We start from the raw sequence: 14194 nt of genomic DNA on the forward strand, positions 1-14194 counted from the left end.
ATTTTGAGAGCGCCCTGGGCGCTTATTACGTCGAATACGGTAGTTGTTTGTTTGAAGTTGAGAGAACATTTTGTGCTCTCCTTTCTTAATTGCGGTTGTAAGAGAGTCCAGTAATTTCGACAAATTGAAATGAAGATTTGCTTTATGCAGTGTTTAGATAGTGCCTCAAAAAAGTCATATCAAGGTAGAAAGTCAAACAAATCGCTCGTTGTTAATTAAACTACAGGTTGTAAATGTCCAGTTCGGAACTAGTGTCGATTACTCGAGAAAATATTGTGACATTAGTCGATGAAAGCATCATCTACATAGATTATTGTATATTATACGTAAATGTAAGTGTTATCTACGTAGGTGAAAATATCAACCACGTTGTTGTTAGTATCCTCTACGTAAGAAGCGGTTTCGGTTTTTGTTGATCGTTTATCGAACGCCTGAAAACAATTCAGCAGCGGGTTCGTTATTCAAACGATGTATATTTAAACAACTATATGCAGTCAATCTAATAACCCATTACATATATCGTCATGAAAATGAGAGCAGGTTGTCTGACAGGTACACCTTCCAACAGCTGTGGGAAGCCAGGCTATCTAATAACTATAACATGTATTTTACAAAGACTGAATGACAAACCGCTGGTGGTTAGGTTTTAGTTACTTGTATTCAAACGTTTTGAATAAATGGACAGCTATCTATCTGACGACAAGCTCTTATTTTAAGCATGGAGACATTTTTAGTGAGTTGTTAGACTGAATCAATATAGCTGTATAATAAATAGTGAATACCCTGCTGGCTTGTTTGTAGGTATTCGAAAAACGAATAAAAACGTTTTGCGAACCCGCTGATTACTTTATGTTGTCAGAAATGGAGACAGGACCATACAATGGAGATTAACATATGGTCAGTATGGAGAACACGTATATGTAGAACCACGTCTCACATCAGGCTCCTCACAACCCGTCAATGCTGATCCACCTAAACCTGTCATAGGCTGATTTCAATACATTGGTCTATCCTCATCATGTGTTTGTTTGTTTGTTGTTTTACGCCACATTCAGCAGTACTCCAGCTATATGACGGTGGTCTGAAAATAATCGAGTCTGAACCAGACAATCAAGTATTGACATCATGAGCATCGATCCACGCAATTGGGATACGATGACATGCTTCAACCAAGTCAGCGAGTCTGACCACCGGATCCCGTTAGTCGCCCCTTACGACAAGTATAGTCGCTTTTTACGGCAAGCGTGGGTTGCTGAAGACCTTTTCTACCCCGGATCTATCCTCATCAGCCAATGCTGACCTACCTATACCAAGCCTCTCATTCTATCAATACACTGATTTCGATACATTGGTTTCAAATCACCCAGTGCTCACCCACCTACACCCACCAGTTCTATTATAGCCATGTGCTGATTTCAATACATTAGTCTGTCCTCATTATCCAATGCTGGTCCACCTATACCGGTCCTCCCATACCAGCCATATGCTGATTTCAATACATTGGACTATCTCCATCCGGCAGTGCTGGCCCAACTATACCGGTCCTCCAAAACCAGACATATGCTGATTTCAATACATTGGACTATTCTCATCCGGCAATGCTGGCCCAACTATACCGGTCCTCCAAAACCAGACATATGCTGATTTCAATACATTGGACTATTCTCATCCGGCAATGCTGGCCCACCTATACCGGTCCTCCAAAACCAGACATATGCTGATTTCAATACATTGGACTATCCCCATCCGGCAATGCTGGCCCACCTATAGCGGTCCTCCCATACCAGACATATGCTGATTTCAATACATTGGACTATCCCCATCCGGCAATGCTGGCCCACCTATACCGGTCCTCCATACTAGCAATTAGCTGATTTCAATACATTGGACTATCCCCATCCGGCAGTGCTGGTTCACCTCTACCGGTCCTCCCATACCAGCCATATGCTGATTTCAATACATTGGACTATCCCCATCTGGCAATGCTGGCCCACCTATACCGGTCCTCCCATACAAGCCATATGCTGATTTCAACACATTGGACTATCCTCATCCGGCAATGCTGGACCACCTATACCGGTCCTCCCATACCAGCCATATGCTGATTTCAATACATTGGATTATGTTCAGCCGCCAATGCTCATCCTCCAGTGATGATACCGGTTGTATGATGCTGTTCCAATCCTTCCATACCAGTCACCATATATTTTTCCTTTGCTACGAGTTTTCTTAACTCACTTTGCCTGCAAACAAGTCAGCCCTACTGTTTGCTTGTGGTGTACGTATAAACACGACCCGTTTTACAACACCAAGAAGTTTGCGCAAGTGAGTACCTCGAAATATTGGCATTTGGTGCATCACAAGCGCACAAAGTTAGAGAATTATTGCAACAGAGGCGAATGCGGACAGAAAATCAATCGATGATCTGGTAATCGCGGAAGGATTTTCAATGCTATTTTTTTCTATTAGAAGGTACACTCGGAGTAAAAATGATTAAACATGTTGTAATATCTTATTATCAATACCGCGGCACCATTGTCAAGTTCAATATAGTGTGGAGAGCGTAAATTATCACCTCGATATAACAAGGGACTCGGGAAACATGAAAATCCCCGTCGTTCGTTGTATAATTTTCATAACGTTCTGGATTTATCGTCTGGCACGGATTTGAAACACGTGGTATGGTTTCGATTTCGAACCACTGATGCTTTAATTATTATAATGATTCAGCGCGCTATATTGGAGATCGATCTGAATCTGCAGCACTGCCCGGATGCGATTGACAAGCAAGTTCTTCATAGAGGGCGTTCGTCGCAGCAGGTCTACGCTTTTGGTGAATGGAAGCGTCGGCGCTGTTTGCTTGCGAAGAAAATGGTTCCTATTGGGAGTTCTGGTCAAAATGACACATTGGATGCGCTTTAAATCTCGCAATACTTTACAACAGTGATTTCAATGAACATTTTAGCTATGAGTTTAAAGGTAAGTGTCATGGAATGTGTTAGATCAGTCGTGTGGCAGGTGTTCTGGCGCTAACATTAGTAGACGTCACAATCAAAATTGATATCGTCTGTTTCCAACGAACGAAACCTGTCAAGCTGCATCACATACCTAATTTGATTTTACGTTGCTTTTCCCTACGAACCAGTAACAGACATAAAAGTTATCGTAGTTTATAACAGAATACTACTCTCTGACAGCGGGTGGAGCTGCCACATTTAATTTTTGATAAATAGATATCGATCCGAGGTATCCATATCGAACATGTCGTCTGCTTCGCCGGAGTGATGGGAATTGCTATGTGGCGTATATCCAATTCATAATATACAAAACAGACTACTTCTTAATGGCTACTTGATTAATGATTCAGTTTATTAGTAAAATTTATTTTCACCATCTCTTCGTGAAAACTAGAAATGTCGAATGTATCTCATTCTGCTGTCGTTAGAATTTTCTTTCCGACCGAAATGTGCATGCTTCCCTAACCCGTGTTCTGTGACAACGGGGAGCGGTCATGGTGTCATTACACACTATGGACGTCCATTATCACAGGTAGGAACTCCCTTGGCATTACGCTATTACAACGAGCACGTGTTCTGTTGTGACTTCGAAGCTCGTTTTGTCGACACAGTTTGACGTCTTTGTATTATTTAACAATTTCTGTGAGTGATGTTTTATGTGTTCTGGTAAATTCCTTTCTTTAAGTAATATGGTCTTAAAGACGTGTGTATTCACGGCTGACTGAGTTTTGGAGTGTGCATATTTGTAATGAAAATACTGCACTGGCATTTGAAAGATATTCAAGTTTTGTTTGCAGATCTATATTATTGATTAGAGTGAATAAGAGATGGGAAGTAGAGTGAATAAGAGATGGGAAGTAACTAAGTTTGAAACACTCATTTAGTTATGTCAGGGTCTTGTCATTTATTACAGGGAGTGTCAGTTCTATTTTTTCCAAAACAAAATATCTAAATTTGAACATTTAAAAACTGTTCAAATTTACATAATTTCATTATCTATATGATTTTCATGCTGTTGGTAATATTAGTGATTAGATATGGTCATTATGTGTATCTTGTACAAACATGTCTTGCTGTTTTGAAAGAGAAATTAATCAGGTTATCTCTACAGGTTCTTCAAATTTTTGGGCAATTTCATGGAGGCATAAAAAACATCTGCTCTCCGTCAAGGAAGTGATTTATCGACCGATTCCATTTCCCCTCCTGGAGCCATATGCTCTACTAGTCAGTGGAGGTGGACTTGTGATTTACATATTTATGGAATGCAGTGTAGAATAGACATCTTGGGGGAATTTACATGACTAGACCAATTGCATGGACAAAATTACTTCGAAGCAATGATAGGATAAAACCTGGTTTAAAACCATGGCTTTTTTTTCAAGAAAATGAAGTATTGAAATCTCAATCACATCTCCCTTTCAACTTCAAGTAAGACTTCTTGATGATACAAATGCAATGTTCAAAGATCTTTTAAGTATGCATTTGTCTGTGAGTTCTGAAAGTGTCCCCAAAGCAATGGCAATGTGTGTGTCGTCTGTTAGCTGCGAGGAAGCTTTTTGAAAAGAAAACATATTGGTGTTTGACAGGGCTTGTAAAAACAACATATCTGTAATTGAATGGATATGAAACCTGTCAAATGGCCCATGGAGAGAAAGATATCTCCAAGATGATGTACAAATAGTTTGGGATTTTCATGTCACTTATGTTGAATGTATGGATTGATCTTTCTGGTGTGGTGTTGTATGAGTAACTTCAACTGACTGCTCCATCAGAATTTGTTTTCAGTCTGTCATGGTAGTGATGTAGTAACTGTAGTTCAGAGACAATGTCTTTAGCTTAATTTGTATTCTGAGTTTTTCATCTTCGATTATCCACTGTATTCTTCAATCGATAATGTAGATGTAGTAATACGTTGGATAATCAACAATGGACTTTTCTGACGGGAAGAGAAAGTAATTCCCAATTATTTTATGTTTTATACTGTACAAAAAGTAATAATATTGAGTGCAAAATGGGAATTATGTATATTGTAAATAAAAGCAACAAAATCCTTTGCATAATCATAACAAATCTCTGCATAAAGCAGACTCCGTTGTATTCTGACTATAGATCATGAGCAGGTGTTTAAGGTGAGCACATTATTCATCACTGGTGGCATCCATCACAAACACATGCAAAGCCAAGTAAATTGTTCACATGAAAAATCACAGGAACATTGGTACAAGTAGACATAGGGGAATTGCATTGGACATCATGTAACACATGTAAAAAACATATGAAAATGACTATTAACTGTGTTGAGAAGAATTCAATAGGCCAATGAACAATAAAGACCACAGAACGCTTGATAAAACTGCAATATGGATGAATCACAAGTTCATTTGAAAAAATATTCTGCCATTGCTGGATTTTATTACCCTAGTTTAAGAGTAACTGCATCGCTGAACTGAAGATATTTATTGAAAACATGCTGGTCTAAAGATTGTTTAGGATTATAATACATTCTTGATGAATCCCCATCTGAACAAATGATGATGTTTATCCAAGTTTATGTGTCTGAATCTTACTGTCTTCTAAGGTTGCCGCCAAACAGACGTCAATATCTCAACCAGGTCTGCCTTGCTAGCCCTTCTTTGTGTGATTGCTGTATTTTTATTGCGAGAAATTACATGATTTCTTGACTGTTGGTGTTGTTTGGGTAAAACAGGTATTTACCAGTCATAGATATGATGTTAGGTTCAGCAAAGATAATATGTGTGCTTGTCTGAGCATGGTTTAAATATAACTTTAGGCGTTGATAACCTTTTTTGTGTTCCATATTTGAAATAACGAGAATGATAAAAGATGAAAAAGTAGAATTTGTGTGGCAACATGTGGTCAATGGCCTCACAATTGGTTTGCAGTTCATGTCAAACAATCTCAAATATGATTGCTGGTGTGTAGACAACAGACACAAATCTGTAGTATTTATCTATTTTATGAACTGAAGTTGAAAAGAAATATGTGTTATTCACATCTGACTGGTTCAAGTGTTCTGTTGCATTAAGTGGCAGGTGCTATGAGGAGGGCAGACATGCTTACCCTTTTTTGCGAACAACTGGTGTCATCACTGATTTTCAGTGATCCATTATTATAATTTTCACCACTATTTTGCCGTTCACGCCCAACGGAATCTGTTTCATTGGATGATCGATACTGGTAGATTCATAATTGACTGCCAGGATCCTATGATAGTGGGTTTCAAATCCCATATTCACCCTGATTATGAACCTTGATTTGCCTGCACCATACCAATGCTTATAGGTTTCACAAGGTGTAAGTATCTCAGACCTGCGTCACTTTGGCATGTTTTTCCACATATAGCTAGCTGTCACTTCCTGATTTAACTGAAATACTGTTCAAAACTTTGTTATACCAAACTCAGTCACTCACTTAATGGACATACAGTTACATGAAATTCTGAGGATCATGTTCGGTCATGCAACTATTAATATGACAGTAGCCAAAATGTAGATTTTGAATAGCAGCTGAATGATTATTGATTTGACAATATTTCTACTAAAGAGTACTCTAAGGTGCTCAAAATGACTTTTCAGAGTTGCATCCTTTGGGTACGCCAGGAACCTACAATTGTGTGTTCGAACCTTGATTTGCCCAGATGATGTTTCAAGGTTTGTTAGACCATACCCTTGCTCGTGTAAATATCTAAAACCTGCATCACTTCAGGCTTTCCTCTCACATTAAGCTGAGACGCTATGATGTAACTGGAATACTGTTCAAAGCAGCGTTAAACCCAACTCCCTCCCTCACTCACTATTTATCAAACCACTAGTCTCACAGATCTACTATCAATAAGACCATGAACTGCCATGATTCCTTGGTGCTTTTATATCATGAACCCATATAAAGTTCATATTCATGAACATCATGTACTTGTGTCTGATACACTACAGAAGGCTCAATTTAAAAGAGTGATTTGCATCATTGAAAACAATGTATCTTTATATTGCTTCAAAAACATTTTTATGAATATTTCATAGAATTCTACAGAAATAGTCATTTAGTAAGCTTGTTTAATTGTAAGGACTTTTTTAAAATGGCCATTGTAATTTATTTGTGGTATATTCAGTATATTTCATTTAGGTTTTTCAATAATTGTTTTCACACAGTTGCACACAGTTGGCATACATGAATAATTGCTAATTTTTAACAAGGCATGATGGGATTACAGGTAATAATATTTTGTACATATAGCAGTACACAGATTTATTGAAATATATTGAAATACAAACACATTGGCAATACCCATGTGTAAATCTTATTGCCAACTACATTTAAATCAATAAGTGAGTCATTCTAAAGAAACCACTGGAGACACTGATAAGAAAGCACCAAGATTATAAAACAGCGCTCGTGTTAAGATGTGGTTAAGAATTATGGCATTATGGTTTCAATTGAATCTGTAATGTGATACAACCAAATAAAGCAGTGAATGAAAAGGAATGAAATTAATAAGTTAGTTGCCCTTTAGTTTGACTCTGAAGATGTCTTTTTACCACAAGATATATATGGGTATGTCACAATCGGGGAAACAACATGATTAACGACATTTCAGGCACAATATGAAAACCACTAGTCAAGTCCGGTTAAGTCTTCTTCAGACAGAACAAATGGCCCTTTCCCATAGAACACCCTACTAGAAATAGAACATCACACCAGCCTCTCCCTGTTCGACTGTTGGCTGAAAGGGCAAACTTCCAAGTGATATCAAACAGTCTAAGCCCTATACAATATTCTTCAGCCATGGACTCTCACCCCCAAGAAGAATTCCAGGAAAGAAAAAAAATATCCAAATTGGGCAGTGGAGTTTGTGGTCAGTTGGCCTGGAGAAGAGTTGGGTATTGATCAACGCCCATGGCTTGTAGAGCAAAGGTTCTATAAATACCATGTCAGGTGGTCTTGCATCAAACATTGATGACCCCCTCAGCAGGCATTTTGTCACATTTATAGCAGATCTTGAACATAGTGTTACGACATCCCTGTTGGTCATTGCAGACAGCAGACAGCATTATACCTACCTACTGACAGCTTTCAAGACAAAAGTCACAATTATTTTCTTGTTTTATACATAGATAGATTATTGATTTCCTTTAATGTGGATTACATACATCATCTTGAAGAGAATATTTTACACGATGTTAACTGATTTACCAAGTCTCACGTTTGCAGATCTTTATTATTGTGGTGAAGAATGACCAAAAAATGAACAATAACTTATGAAGTGTCTGTTATTGTGACTGACATATTTTATAAACAGGTGGCTGTGATATAGAGCTGAACAACTTCTGATTGCATGCAGCATTAAAACAACATTCACTCACATTTGTGTTCTTACAACATAATGGTGTTATTTGCACATTCAATATTTCTAAATTAAATTCCATGAGACTCTCAGATACCTTTATGTTTGGCTGCAGAAGTAAACCTTTTTACTTGTTTCTCAGCCAGGCTTTGTTATTGTTGAAATGATAAAAAGTCAAGTACATTTCTGCTATTTCATGTATAAAGGTTTCTCAGCCTGGTGGGGTACTCGTGAAAATCAAGGTTAGAATAGGTCTTCAGCAACCCATGCTTGCCGTAAACGATGACAATGCTTGTTGTAAGCGGCGACTAACGGGATCGGGTGGTCAGGCTCGCTGACTTGGTTGATGCATGTCATCGTACACCAATTGCTTGGATCGATTCTCATGATATCAAACATTGGATTGTCTGATCCAGACTCGATTATTTACAGTCCGATGTCATATAGCTGGAGTGCAGCGTTAAACAACAAAGAAAGAAACACGCTTCAGGGCACAGTTCGCTTGCACGTTTGGTACAATGTGTGAAGCTCCTTCTTGCTTTCACCAACATGATATAGCTGGAACACTGCTAAAATCCAACTCACTCATTCTCAGTAGGGTAAATGTTTATATAACTTTTTTTCATGACAGCTGGAGAAGAAATACATAGATCTACTAGCTCATGGACATTTTAGTTGTCAGATATTATGGTAAAATGTTTATGACAAAAGAGGCTATTATCCTTGATTTCTGACACTTTTCATAGTGTATGGCCTGTATAATGGCCTCAAGCTACACAAGGTACACTGTAAAAATATCAATCTCTACTTAAATGTCTTTGCAAGGCTAATGAATTATTGTAAATATGACATTTACATATAGGTTAGAGCATGAGGACCTGGGCCCACTGGCACAAAGCGATCTTAGCGCTAAGATGATTGTAACTCCCATACTTTAACATAGGCTTACAATAGTCGTAGCCCTAAGATTGCTTTGTGCAAGTGGGCCCTGGAGCCTGATTGTTGAAATGATTATTTAGATTTTAACTGACCATTTCAACGATTAGACACCAAGGTCCAAATGCCATTTTTAAAAAGATATTCAAGAACTCTATGCTTAGCTGTGAGAACACTGTGTGAGTCACCATGCGTGATGCATGTGAAATGTGTTCCCTGACCCATTCGCACATGCACCTTGCTCTTTGGTGACTCAGGTTATGAAATGCATGTCCTGGGGCTAGTATACAATTCATATAGGACCAACTGGAGCACATTTATCAATCACCTAAATTTTACTTGCCCATGTTGATGGGCATTATATTAGCAAACAAAGCCCTGATCAAAATAAAAGTAATTTCTTTTCTGTTTCTTTCTTTCAACTTAAAGCTACCAAATCACATGTACATATAATGCATAAAATAACATACAGTGTATTGTATAAAACCAGAGACCATAACAAATCTATCAGTCCGAATGTATATTGTATATATATAAAGTATATATTCCTTGTCACTGAGGAAGAAGACGACAATCGCTTGCCTTCGGTGTGAACTTTGCTGGTTCGAATCCAGCTTATAGTGAGACACGTTTTTCTTGTAATTGTTCCATCATCAAGGGAAATGATAGGGGAAAAAGGAAGTTCCATCTTTGCCAAGTTGTGTTTAACTAACAGTTCACTTAGTTAATGCACGGTCAAAGACAAAGAGCCATAGTTTAATTGCAATTATTATAATGTAGATTTTCCTTTTTGAAATGAACACAACTTTGCAATAATTAATGTCACAATTTACACACATGCTGATGTTTCCAGTCCGTGGTATCTGGAACAACAATCAGGTTTTGAGTTTTTGTTTGAAGTTAAACATAGTTGAGTCTATCCTTGAATAAATGTCAGGCATTTATTTCTTTCAGAGGGTCCCATGGACAGTTAATAAAGCGATGCTTTAACACATATGATGCAACCTTTTATTCAAGGCCGTTGGACCTGGTGTTTATTCAAGGCAGGAATTTTTTCAAGGATTTACACTATATTAAAGTCAGAGTGACAGGCAGATTGAGGATTTGAAAAAGGGATGCAAACTACCCAAGTCATGAAGTGAAATAAAACACATGACATAAGTCTAAGGTTACAAGTAAGTCACTAAAAACTTTACAATCTAATGTAAAAGAAATATGAAAGCAACAAAAAAACTCTCGATAATCATAAGAAATCCCTAAAATAAGGCAGAATCCATTGTATTATTCCAACTACAGTAAACTAGGGTTATAAAAAACTCAAAGAGACCACTAATTTTAGTTTGTAATAACCGTAGTTTGTTATGAGCATATATACAGCATATACCGGTATACAACAAATGTCCGGGACTAAAAAATAAGTTCATAATATCGGTCAGTTTTTTATAAGTGTGTTCGATATGAACATAGTTTACTATATTTAATTAGGTCATTGAAAAGTTTAACTGTGCAGTTGGTGCTCTTTATTACAAGGAATTATGAACCCAAATTGAATTTGATTATTTTTGGTGATTAATTTATATATCATGCTACATTCAACATAAACATTGATAACATTCAAGTAACTTCTTAGTTCTGATGTTGGAAGGATAATTAGCCTCCGTGACTGTTAAAGCATCATGTGCTTCGTCATGGAACACATTTCCGGACCAGACACAGATGTTGCATGCACAATAGGGTTGGTGTTAATGAATTATTCTGTGCATGTGAAATGAAGCATTTTTAACATGCATCGGCTTGAACATCGTGAGCAGAAATAATGCTTTGAACTGAACTACAGTTTGAATTTATATACCATGTTATATTCTGAAGACATGATGAACTAAACATTCACAATTGATTTCCTTCTTTGTATGTCATCAGTGCTGAAAACTATTACAGTTTTGCACATAATGGAAATGGTATAACGGCAAACAGACAAAAAGGTGAAAATTCTTTCAACTTTATCAATTTTTGAATCTGACACGACTGTAAAAAGAATATCATAAGAAGTGTTCTGTTTGGTGTAGTTTGTTTCTTTTCTCACAATATTTTTATACCACCAGTAGTGAAGTGTTGAAGTTGTTTTATGGAAATTAATTATTAATCAAAATCCATACAGCAGAAAAGTCAAGTCTTTCACCTTGTGCTCCAAAGTGGGAGCATCATTTTCAGCATCTTCTTAAATAGACACATTCATTCATCCTTATTTACTGCATGAGAACAGGTTTCTTTGATTTCAGCTCACCCAACTAAGTATAGAATGTGAACTCTAGATAAAAGAATCTATCAAATAACATAAACTTTTATATGCAGTTTAGCAAGAAGGTTCACAAAAACATTGTCTACAGAGGGATGCATCTGAAACCCAGAAGTTAATTAAGGTTTCTTTTGTGACAGTTGTTGTTCTGAATTTCAAAGGTTTTCTTGCATGCTGAAGTCTTTGATTGTAATATGTGCCAAATTACAATCTCATCTCCTTGGGGAGAATACTATTCTTGAATGCAAATAAGGGTAGTTTTCAGTCAAACAACATCCGTCGGTTAAACCATCCTTTTTTAAACTGAAGCTATGTGACAGGATATTTATAACAAATGCTGTGCATATGTGTGGGCTGGAATTACGATGACCATGGCACAATGTCAAAGACCACAGCTTGTGTATCTATCTTAGTTAGGATTATTTTCATCACATGACAAGTGGTAAAATCAGCATGTTAAATGAAAATGTACTGTGGTGTTAGGTGTTAAAAAGTTGAAAGTACAGATCATTAATTTGTGGATGGCAACAACTTTGTAGATAGTTAGAAATCCCGACATTTCAAGGCTTATTTAAGCTTCTTCTTTAGTTTTTTTTTCCACATGGAGATGCTGGAATAGTGAACTGAGTGAATGTTGCTTTTTGCTGCACTCTGCAAAATTCCAGCTCTATCTCAGTGGTTTGTAATTAATCGATTCTGAACCTGACAAGACATTATGACAGATTTCCAGATGGAATGGGATTTATGGCCATGTTCAAGATGATTGCACTTATGTAGTGACGTGTGTGTGAGCTCAGACACAGTATACTGACTCTGAGCTGACTTTCCTGGTTTTATCCCTTTCATGCCAAGCGTCAGGCAGGGTAACAACAAGTACCATTTTTTAACATCTTTTGGTATGACAAGACTTGGGATTGAATCACCCACTTTCCGCTCTCTGGGCAGACGCTCTATCCACTGGACCATGGAGGTGATAGAATAGAGTTTGTTTTTACAACTGACTGAAATAGGTATGGCGAGTCTGAGTGAGTCTGCCTGGTGAGACAACACATGGATGAGCAATTGTCAGCAACTTGAGACATTTTGGATTTTTACCACTGGCTTGTCTGGACCAAGCTAATGATCTGACTAGGTGATATGATTATCTATGATTGTAGTTGCTGTGGTAACACCATAGAAATCACTCTGTGGTCAGATTATACGAGATGGGACAGGTGACACCATGATTCATGCAGAGTTCTGTCCCTTGGGGCCATATGGGTTCAAATCCAGGTTCACTCCGATTATGTGTCTAGATTTGTCAGCACCATACCAATGCCCATGGGATTCACTGAATGGTAAATGTCAGTGTCTTGCATCACTTCGGGGTTTCCTCCCACATAAAGCTGACGTGCTGGGGTATTACTGGAATACAGTTGAAAGAAGAGTTAAACTCAATTTACAAACTCACTCACCACTCAGATTATACTTGATGAAAATGTAGGTTACCCACCAGGGCATAATAATACTGATTAAAGGCTATGTAAGTACAGCAGAAATTCTTACCCATTGTAAGGGTTAATGAAGACATTTATTATTGGTATACAATATTGTTTGATAAAAGAGAGATGGTACATTGTAATAATAAGGATGAATACTGCCACTTGACAGTGTGTACAGCTATTCATTGTGGTAGTGTATTGCGATATGTACTGATACATAAAGGAAAAACAACTCCTCCTTTGTGTAGTGGATAGAGCTTCTGCCCAGAGAGCGGAATGTCGTTGGTTCGATCCCCAGCTGCATCATAACAAAAGATGTAAAAAGATAGTACTTGTTGTTACCCTGCATGACGCTTGGCATTAAGGGGGCTAAAACAAGGACTTGTCGGCTCTGAGTCAGTATACTGTGTCTGCGTTGGGTATTCATGTTAAACTGTGGCATGGTATCTCAATGGGCCTTTACTTAAAAATTGGCATAAGTCCGGCTAGTACAAGCACATGCACGCATGCATGCACGTCGCTATATAAGTGCAATAATCTTGAATGTAACATTAAACCCCATTTCACTTTACGTCACCTAATAAAAAAATACAATTGAGTATTTGAAAAGGACATAATTTTCTGCATAACAAAGAGTCATTGTAGTTTTTCGATTTTTCAATATTCCAGTCCTATCACGGAGGGGGACAACAGAAATGGCCTCCACACATTGTACCCATTTGGGGAATCGAATAAAAGACTGCGGACTGACGATGAATGTTTTAACAACTAAGCTACCCCACCGTCCCACATTTTTCCATCAGTTTAGCTGAATAGATTGTTGATAAGTTATATTGAAATTTTTACTTCAGGAAACCTTCCTCAATAACGTTGAATATGTTTTCATTCACCTTTGAGCCCCATGGAAGGGCATATGTCATTTCCTGCTGGTTGTCTCTTTTTGTACAAGCCCTTTGAATTTTGATGAAACAATTCCACTAGGATATTTTAAGCATTGGTGCAACAAGATGTGATGTTTAGAGAGTTAGATTGCCACATACAGCAGGTGTATGTTAAGTGGCCAAGCTGAGAGCATTGTCATCCTCCATCTTAACATTCACCT

General features: G+C 37.7%; 1 protein-coding gene across 2 annotated transcripts in view; it reads left to right on the forward strand.

The window, feature by feature from the left end:
• Window positions 1-2807: 2807 nt before the first annotated feature.
• The window catches only part of LOC124137048 (neurexin-3-like), a 181742-nt gene continuing 170355 nt past the window's right edge, over window positions 2808-14194 (forward strand). The window contains exon 1 of one of the 2 annotated variants that reach the window (XM_048403877.1): window positions 2808-2979. The gene's annotated coding sequence lies outside the window, so the exon portion shown is untranslated. Of the gene's footprint in view, window positions 2980-11277; window positions 11298-14194 lie in introns of those variants that run through there. The other variant, XM_048403878.1, reaches the window with a different exon arrangement.

Source organism: Haliotis rufescens, unplaced genomic scaffold (genome assembly GCF_023055435.1).
Source record: "Haliotis rufescens isolate VD_foot unplaced genomic scaffold, xgHalRufe1.0.p SCAF_3, whole genome shotgun sequence".
Classification (NCBI taxonomy): domain Eukaryota; kingdom Metazoa; phylum Mollusca; class Gastropoda; order Lepetellida; family Haliotidae; genus Haliotis; species Haliotis rufescens.